This window comes from Dama dama, chromosome 5 (assembly GCF_033118175.1).
Source record: "Dama dama isolate Ldn47 chromosome 5, ASM3311817v1, whole genome shotgun sequence".
Classification (NCBI taxonomy): Eukaryota; Metazoa; Chordata; class Mammalia; order Artiodactyla; family Cervidae; genus Dama; species Dama dama.
Window position 1 is genome coordinate 124454567 of NC_083685.1, and position 10061 is coordinate 124464627.

Genomic DNA, 10061 nt, shown 5'->3' on the forward strand with positions numbered 1-10061 from the left:
AAATGGCAGCCCACTCCGGTATCCTTGCCTGGAAAATCCCATGGACAGAGGAGCCTGGTGGGCTACAGTCCACGCGGTCGCAGAGAGTCGGACATGACTGAAGCTACCCAGCACACAACACCTATCTCCAAAGGCCTTCACCAAGAGTTCCCGAAAACCTCACAACAGAGAGGTTCTGTCCTACTGAGACTCTACGCTGGATTCCATTTCAGACTTCCCCGTGGCCATCAGGGCAGCTGCTCTCTATCACTGCCCTTGCTCGAGTTGGGAAGGGTCACTCCCAGCGCGCTTGGCTCTGTCTACCCAGTATTTTGCCCTCGTCCCCAGCATGGTTTCTGGTGTCCTATGGTGAGAATCAGCTTAGAGATCCAAATCGGTATTATTTTTAGAACTAAAGATCATTTGGTCTCAGCTTGCTTAGTCCTGTTCAGGGAATGAAAACAGGGAAAAGTCTCATATTTTTTCAAAGTTCAAGTCGGAGTAGTGCGACTTGGAGGCAACACTTCTGAATCACCGCCTAAAACGTTTTCCTTTGTTGCAGAGACTGACCTTGTCTTCCAAAGGATTCATTCCCCCGGGACAAGGCTGCGTCTTTTGAAACACACCCCTCTTTGTCTTTGACTGCTTTCTCTTGGACAATTCTTCGTGTCAAATCTGAACCTGTGCTTTCTCTTCCAGTTTTTAGAACAGCTGAGATTATGTTTCCATAATTTATGCTGAACCTGCAGCCCAGTTAACAACAGGTTTTTTTTTTTTTAACTTGAAAACTGAAATTGAGTTGAATGTGGAAAATGTCATCTTGCACCAAGCAGAGAGAGCTGTTTTTGTTTTTGTTTTTGTTTTTTGCAGGAAATGTCCTGCAGATCTGGAAGATCAGCCTGTTCTTATAGAGAAACCTTAAAAAAAAAAAAAAAAAAAAAGAACTGGGCAAGAAAAGTCTCATTTCAAACTGAAAAAAAAAAAATTCTTTACAAAATGAGCACAGGTATTTTTTCCCTCGGTTCAGACCCTGTATTGGTCAGGGTTCTCCAGAGAAGAAACAGAATTGATATGATTATCTATCTATCTAGAAAGCAAAAAATTTTTTAATATTTACTTGGCTACGCCGAGTCTTAGTTTCGGCATATGGGCTCTACCATAGTTCCCTGATCAGGGATCAAACCCGGGCCCCCTGCATTGGAAGAGCAGAGTCCTAGCCTCTAGACCACCAGGGAAGTCCCTAGAAAGCAAATATTAAAGAACTAAAAGGAAATATAAAAAACTCCACAATCAGAAAACAAGCAGATGAAAAATAATTAAGGTAATAAAGAATTTGAATACAACTAACAAACTTGATCTAACCAACAGATATAGGACATGCACCTCCAAACGGCCGAACACATATTCTTTTCAGGTGTAGGCAGGACATTTACCCACATAGATCATGTGCCGGGCCACCAAGAGTGTCTCAACACATAGCAGAGGACTGAGTTCCTTAGAGTGTGTTTTCTTACCAAGTGGAATTAAATTAGAAATCACGTCATAAGTCTCTATAAATTTCTCAGTTTAAAAATCAAGCAACACACTGCTAACAATTCACAGGACAAAGACGAAATCATAGTGAACATTCCAAAGATTCTCAGACATAAAAAGCCACGTCATTTTCAGCAAATGGCAAAGAGTTGAGAAAGCCACAGGCCCAGGGCATGGCCTATGGGGTGGGGGGGAGGGGAAAGCAGGAGACGGGGAGGGAGGCTCAGACCATGTCAGGCTAGGGAGTTTGGCCTTGTAGGCAGTGGACAGCCCTGAAGGATTTTTACCAGGAAATCTGCTCTGTGTGTGGAGGGTGGGCTAGAGCCATTGGAGGGAAGGAAGGACAGAATGTGAAAGAATGAGGCCAGCTGCGAGACCTCTGCCCAACATCAGAGATCAACAGCTATTTGCTGTTTCACATGTCGGGTCCACAAATACAGGCAGAGCCCTTACTATGTGCCAGGGACCCGAAAGGCACTACTAATACCTTCTCCCAAGTACAGCGTGTGAACCACCTTGGCGCCACGTAGATTATTATACACAGATCACTAACTGGGAACACTTCCAACAGTGTAACCGAAATGTTCATTTTTTATGAAGCGTCACATTAAAACAGAGCATGTAGTTCTTGATGCCAGGCTAAGATTAAATGCCTAGCTTGAAGGCACTTCCAAAGACATTCTGTACATAAAGCCCAGCCTCCTCCCTCCACGCCTGAGGCAGTCTGGGAGGGCAGCTGCTTCTCATCAGTATCCCCCCACATAGTTATTACAAATTTATCTCTCTTTTTGAAGGCTGTTTTTGGTGTGGACCATTTTTAAAGTCTTTACTGAATTTGTCACAACATTGCTTCTGCTCCATGTCTTGGTTTTTCGGCCATGAGGCATGTAGGACCCCAGCTCCCCGACTAGGGATCAAACCCCAACCCCCTGCACTAGAAGATGAAGTCTTAACTGCTGGACCACCAGGTAAGCCTCCCTAATTCATTTTTTATGGCCCTTCCTCCCTATCACTGGAGAAATAAGAGAAGTTTGTAGGAATTTAGACATTGAGGCTTTGTGAAGGTGAGGACTTCCGATCTCAAATTTTGTACATTTTTTCATCAGAGACTTCTGAACGTGAGATGGGCTGTGATCTGTCTGGTCCAGAGACACAAGGATGAAAGAACACAGACTCATCCATGCCTTTCGGAGCTAACAGTCTGGTGCGGAGATAAATAATCACCCGAAAATGGGGACCAGTTGGGGACAGGCTAAAAGGCTCTAAGAGAAAGCTCCCAGCATACCATGCTTTAAATCAGATAGACACTGATCTCCTGTCCTCTGTGACCAAGCCGAGGTGGGTGGTCCAGGACTGGCGGGGCAGGTCTGCTTCCTGAGGTCAGCCAGCAACTCAGGTGATAAGCTGACTCTGCTGTCCTCAACACATGGCCTCCAGCTCCAGGTCCACAGGGGTTGCTCCAGTGGTTGTCATTTCCCAGCAGTGAAGTGACAGACTGGGGGCACCAGATGCCTGCACATTGCACACACCGCTTCCTTTCTCATTCTCTTGGCCAAATGTGTCCATGTGGCCACCCTAGCTGCAAGGGAGGCTGGGACCTGACACTAGCTGGGCGGGTTCTAATACTGAAAGGAAGAAGGGAGATTGGGTACAGTCTCATGATTGGTGGTCCTCACAATATACACATTTGCAAGTGTGAGTTCAGTTCAGTTCAGTTCAGTCATTCAGTTGTGTCTGACTCTTTGCGACCCCGTGAACCGCAGCACGCCAGGCCTCCCTGTCCATCAACTCCCAGAGTCTACCCAAACTCATGTCCATCGAGTCAGTGATGCCATCCAACCATCTCATCCTCTGTCGTCCCCTTCTCCTCCTGCCCTCAATCTTTCCCAGCATCAGGGTCTTTTCAAATGAGTCAGCTCTTCACATCAGGTGGCCAAAGTATTGTAGTTTCAGCTTCAACATCAGTCCTTCCAATGAACACCCAGGACTGATCTCCTTTAGGATGGACTGGTTGGATCTCCTTGCAGTCCAAGGGACTCTCAAGAGTCTTCTCCAACACCACAGTTCAAAAGCTTCAGTTCCTCGGCACTCAGCTTTCTTTATAGTCCAACTCTCACATCCATACATGACTACAGGAAAAACCATAGCTTTGACTAGATAGACCTTTGTTGACAAAGTAATGTCTCTGCTTTTTAATATGCTATCTAGTTTGATCATAACTTTCCTTCCAAGGAGTAAGCGTCTTTTAATTTCATGGCTGCAATCACCATCTGCAGTGATTTTGGAGCCCCCCAAAATAAAGTCAACCACTGTTTCCACTGTTCCCCATCTGTTTGCCATGAAGTGATGGGACTGGATGTCATGATCTTAGTTTTCTGCATGTTGAGCTTTTAAGCCAACTTTTTCACTCTCCTCTTTTACTTTCATCAAGAGGCTCTTTAGTTCTTCTTCACGTTCTGCCATAAGTGTGGTGTTATCTGCATATCTGAGGTTATTGATATTTCTCCCAACAATCTTGATTCCAGCTTGTGCTTCCTCCAGCCCAGCATTTCTCATGATGTGCTCTGCATATAAGTTAAATACACATGGTGACAATATACAGCCTTGACATACTCCTTTTCCTATTTGGAACCAGTCTGTTGTTCCATGCCCAGTTCTAACTGTTGCTTCCTTACCTGCATACAGATTTCTCAAGAGGCAGGTCAGGTGGTCTGGTATTCCTATCTCTTTCAGAATTTTCCACAGTTTATTGTGATCCACACAGTCAAAGACTTTGACATAGTCAATAAAGCAGAAAGAATGAAGAGACAGAACCAAAGCAAAAACAACACCCAGTTGTGGATGTGACTGGTGATAGAAGCAAGGTCCCATGCTGTAAAGAGCAATATTGCATAGGAACCTGGAATGTTAGGTCCACGAATCAAGGCAAATTGGAAGTGGTCAAACAGTGAACGTTGACATGCTAGGAATCAGCGAATAAGATGGACTGGAATGGGTGAATTTAACTCAGATGACTATTATATCTACTACTGTGGGCAGGAATCCCTTAGAAGAAATGGAGTAGCCAACAAAAGAGTCCAAAATGCAGTACTTGGTTGCAATCTCAAAAACGACAGAATGATTGCTGTTCGTTTCCAAGGCAAACCATTCAATATCACGGTAATTCAAGTCTATGTCCCAATCAGTAATGCTGAAGAAGCTGAAGTTGAACGGTTCTATGAAGACCTACAAGACCTTTTAGAACTAACACCCAAAAAAGATGTCCTTTTCATTATAGGGGACTGGAATGCAAAAGTAGGAAGTCAAGAAACACCTGGAGTAACAGGCAAATTTGGCCTTGGAGTATGGCATGAAGCAGGGCAAAGGTTAACAGAGTTTTGCCAAGAGAACGCACTGGTCATAGCAAACACCCTCTTCCAACAACACAAGAGAAGACTCTACACATGGACAACACCAAAATCAGATTGATTATATTTTTTGCAGCCAAAGGTGGAGAAGCTCTATACAGTCAGCAAAAACAAGACCAGGAGCTGACTGTGGCTCAGATCATGAACTCCTTATTGCCAAATTCAGACTTAAATTGAAGAAAGTGGGGAAAACCACTAGACCATTCAAATATGACCAAAATCAAATCCCTTATGATTATATAGTGGAAGTGAGAAATAGATTTAAGGGACTAGATCCAATAGACAGAGTGCCTGATGAACTATGGATGGAGGTTCATGACACTATACAAGAGACAGGGATCAAGACCATCCCCAAGAAAAAGAAATGCAAAAAAGCAAAATGGCTGTCTGAGGAGGCCTTACAAATAGCTGTGAAAAGAAGAGAAGTGAAAAGCAAAGGAGAAAAGGAAAGATATACCCATCTGAATGCAGAGTTCCAAAGAACAGAAAGGAGAGATAAGAATGCCTTCCTCAGTGATCAATGCAAAGAAACAGAGTAACACAATAGAATGGGAAAAACTAGAGATCTCTTCAAGAAAATTAGAGATACCACGGGAACAATTCTTGCAAAGGACAGAATTGGTATGGACTTAACAGAAACAGAAGATATTAAGAAGAGGTGGCAAGAATACACAGAAGAACTGTACAAAAATGATCTTCATGATCCAGATAATCACGATGGTGCTTTCACTCACACTCACCTAGAGCCAGACACCCTGGAATGTGAAGTCAAGTGGGCCTTAGGAAGCATCACTATGAACAAAGCTAGTGGAGGTGATGGAATTCCAGTTGAACTATTTCAAATCCTAAAAGACAATCCTAAGCAAGTGCTGCACTCAATAGGCCAGCAAATTTGGAAAACTCAGCAGTGGCCACAGGACTGGAAAAGGTCAGTTTTCATTCCAATCCCAAAGAAAGGCAATGCCAAAGAATGCTCAAACTACCACGCAATTGCACTCATCTCACATGCTAGTAAATCAGTGCTCAAAATTCTCCAAGCCAGGATTCAGCAATATGTGAACCGTGAACTTCCAGATGTTCAAGCTGGTTTTAGAAAAATCAGAGGAACCAGATATCAAATTGCCAACATTCGCTGGATCATTGAAAAAGCAAGAGAGTTCCAGAGAAACATCTATTTCTGCTTTATTGACTATGCCAAAGCCTTTGACTGTGTGGACCACAATAAACTGTGAGTGTGAAGGGAAGTGTTAGTTGCTCAGTCATGTCTGACTCTTTGTGACCCCAGGAACTGTAACCCGCCAGACTTCTCTGTCCATGGGATTCTCCTGGCAAGAATACTGGAATGGATCGCCATTCCTTTCTCCAGAAGATCTTCCCGACCCAGGGATTGAACCCAGGTCTCCTGCATTGCAAGCAGATTCTTTACTGTTTGAGCTATGAGACTGTGACCAAGGTATATTGCTGGTAGAGCCAATGGGAGGAGACTTTGACCTTCTCAGAGAGGTCAGAGAAGACTCTCCAGGGCTGAAAAGGAATGAGAGCTGACTGGGTGATGAGAAGGGGGCAGAGCTTCCCAGTAGAAGGAACAGCACATATAAAAATCCTGTGGCAGCAGGCTACAGGGCCAGAGCAGGGCTGGAAGGAAGCCAATCAGGTTGATGCCAAGGGAAGAATATAAGGCATGAAACTGAAGACACAGGCAGGGATCAGACCTTAAGCTTTGGCTTTATTCTAAAAGTGACAGGGAACCTCTGATACCTTTTGGGAGGAGTCACTATCAGATCTGTATATGTAAATCCCAGGCTGGCTTATGTGGAGAACAGGTGAACATAAAGAAGAGGTCATAATGAATGGAATCCAGTAGGGAGGAGCTGGTTACCCTAGTGAGACACCTATCGACAGGGCTAAGAAGGTGGGAGGGCTTCCAGAAGTTTTGGTAAGTAGAAAACACAAAAAACTTGGTTGGTACCCCACCCCAGAACCCTCTTCTGCGCTTTTTCCTATTTTTTTCTTCTGTGATAGCAAGGATAACAGTCCTCCAAAGATGATGACATCCGGATCCCCTTGTCAATGAAAATAATCATTAAATAATCTAAGGGACTTCCCTAGTGGTCCAGTGTTTAAGACCCTGCACTTCCACAGCGGGGGGCAATGGTTTGATCCCTGGTCAGGGAAGTTCCATATGCCTCGGAACAAAGCAAAATGGAAGACAACAACCAAAAAACTATAATAGGAAAAGAAAATAGTATTATTTGAGCCAAACTATAGGCTGGAAGACAGCCTCCCAGATAACTCTGAGGAACTGCTCCAGAGAAGCATGATTTTCAGCAGTTTTATGTCTTATTAGGACAAAGAACATCAAACAAGTCAGCAAGACACTCTTTCAACATTAAAAAAAAAAAAAAAAACAGATCAGCAGGAACACAGTGACTCATGGCCTTGTGCCTGGGAAGGGAGTCTTATCATTCAAAGAGTAACCAACAGTGGCACCCCAGAGGGGAGGCATTCAGTCTTTATTTTATTTTATTTTCAACCTTTATTTAAAAATTTTTTTTTTTTTTTTTTTTTTTTTTTTAGTTCTACCACTTTATTGCTACCAACCCATCTCCCTCCACCCTCGTGCACACATGCTCAGTCATGTAACCCCATGGACTGCAGCCCGCCAGGCTCCTCTGTCCATGGACTTTTCCAGGCAAGAATACTGGAGTGGGTTGCCATTTCCTTCTCCACAATCTTTATTTTTAACATGTACATTCTTTACAGTGCCCCAATAAAGAATCTGCCTGCAGAGTTGTAGTCTGACCCATCTGGGAAGAAGGGCTCTGGGGACAGGGGGTGGCACTCACCTCAGTCACATACTGTAGCATAGCCATCCAGGCCAGCTTCTCCTGGATCAGCCCAAAGTTGTGAATTTTCTCCCCAAACTGGGTATGATTAGCAGCATGATCCACCTGGAAGAGGGCACATGTGTCCCAAAAAAAAAAAAAAAAGAATCTGCCTGCAATGTGGGAGACCTGGGTTCAATCCCTGGTTTAGGAAGATCCCCTGGAGAAGGAAATGGCAACCCACTCCAGTATTCTTGCCTGGAGAACCCTATGGACAGAGGAGCCTGGCGGGCTACAGTCTATGGGGTCGAAAAAAGTTGGACATGACTGAGCGACTAACACTTTTACTTTCATTCTTTACTTCTGGTCAGTGTGCCCTTTTCCTTAATAATTAAAACAGATGTACACTGTAATTTTCATAGGCCACTAACAGACTGTTATAGTTAGTATAAAATTCAAGTTAACTCGTGTATAAGCCAGAATGACTTCCCATACCTCAATATGTGAAAATTTCTTTTATAGTACCGAACCAGCGAGTCGATTACTTTACACGGTAAAAGTGACTTCACAGATAAGGTTAGGACCTTGAGATGGGGAGATTTTACTGGGTTCTCCAGTTGGATGCCATGTCGTCACAAAAGTCCACAAGGGGGAAGGGATGTCAGAGTGGGTAAATATATATGAATGGGCAAAGATGAGAGAGAGAGATTTGAAGATGCTAGGTGTTTTTTTTTTTTTTTTTTTTTTTAGGTTGTTGGTTTTGAAGATGGAGGATGGGGACCACTAGCCAAGGAGAGAAGTGGTCTCTAGAGAGTGGAAAAGGCAAGGAAATGCATTCTCTTCCAGAACCTTCAGAAGGAAATCAGCCTGCCAACACCTCCATTGTAGGACCTTTGACCTCCAGAGCTGTAAGATGGTATAAGTTTGTGTCATTTTAAGCCACTTCGTGGCTCAGATGGTAAAGAATCCACCAGCAATTCAGGAGACCAGGGTTTGATCCCTGGGTTGAGAAGATCCCCTGGAGAAGGGAATGGCAACCCACTCCAGTATTCTTGCCTGGCAAATCCCATGAACAGAGGAGCCTGGCGGGCTAGAGTCCATGGGATAGCAGAGTCGAACACAACTGAGTGACTGACACTTTACTTTTTACTTTTAAGCCCCTTTGTGGTAATTTGTTACTGCTGCAATAGGAAATAAATACAACTTCTAACATACTATATAATTTACACAATTATTATGTTTATTTTTCAATCTCTGTCCCCCTAATAGATGTTCCTCTCCAGGGTAGGAATTTTTGTCTTTTTTTTTTTTCTCTAAAGGATCCCAAATTACTTAAAATGGCTCTGGCAAACAGCAGATGCTCAGTCAATGTTAATATATGGATAAATGGATAGATATAGAAAGTGAAGAAAAGGAAAGTGCCAAGGCTTCTCTTGCGCTTTATTGACTGGGAACCTCATGTTATGTTTACTCACAGAAGGAACAGAGGAGCCGGACAGTTTGGAGAGAATCAAGAAAATAAAGATGGGTTCAGTTTGAGGTTTGAGAGGTTCTGTGGGAGATATAAATAGATAGACATAACGTGAGGGACTTCCCTGCTGGTCCAGTGGCTAAGACTCCACACTCCCAATACAGGGGGCCTGGGGGTTCACTCCCTAGGCCGAGAACTAGATCCCACATGCCTCAACTAAGAGTTGGCATGCCGCAACTAAAGATCCCAAGTTCCACAACTGAGACTCAGCGCAGCCAAAGTAAATAAATATTTACAAATATATATTGCTTTAAAAAAAAGAAGAGAGAAATGTGTCAGTAATTCTGCAGAGGCACTTGGAATATGGGTCAGGCTGCTAACAGGCCCTGGGGCAGTTCAGTTTCCAAATCCTGAAGCTTGAGGCTTGGGAGGCTTCACAACACAAGAGTCACAATCAAGTGCTCCCTCTGGCTTAATGTCACAACAGGCAGGGTCCTCAGAATAAGAAACAGATCAGCCTCCCTCCCCAATCCTGGGGCAACTGATAAACTCACAAGTTTCCTCGTCCTTTAACTTTCTTCTCGGATCTTAATTGACGGGAATTGATTGTGTGCCTCCGGAACTCTTAACACCGCCCCAGACACCGGGAAAGACAAAAGCACTAAGTGTTACACGATCTTGCCCTAAGAGGACTTACATTCTAGTTGGAAAGTCAGACGTTCACAAAACTAAATTAAAATAGAAGCAACCATACACGGTGCCGCGCATGGTACTGTCCAGCGGGCGAGGGTGGCTTACTGTGGCTGAAGCATCTAGAAAGACCCAGTGGAGCAGATGTCACATGAA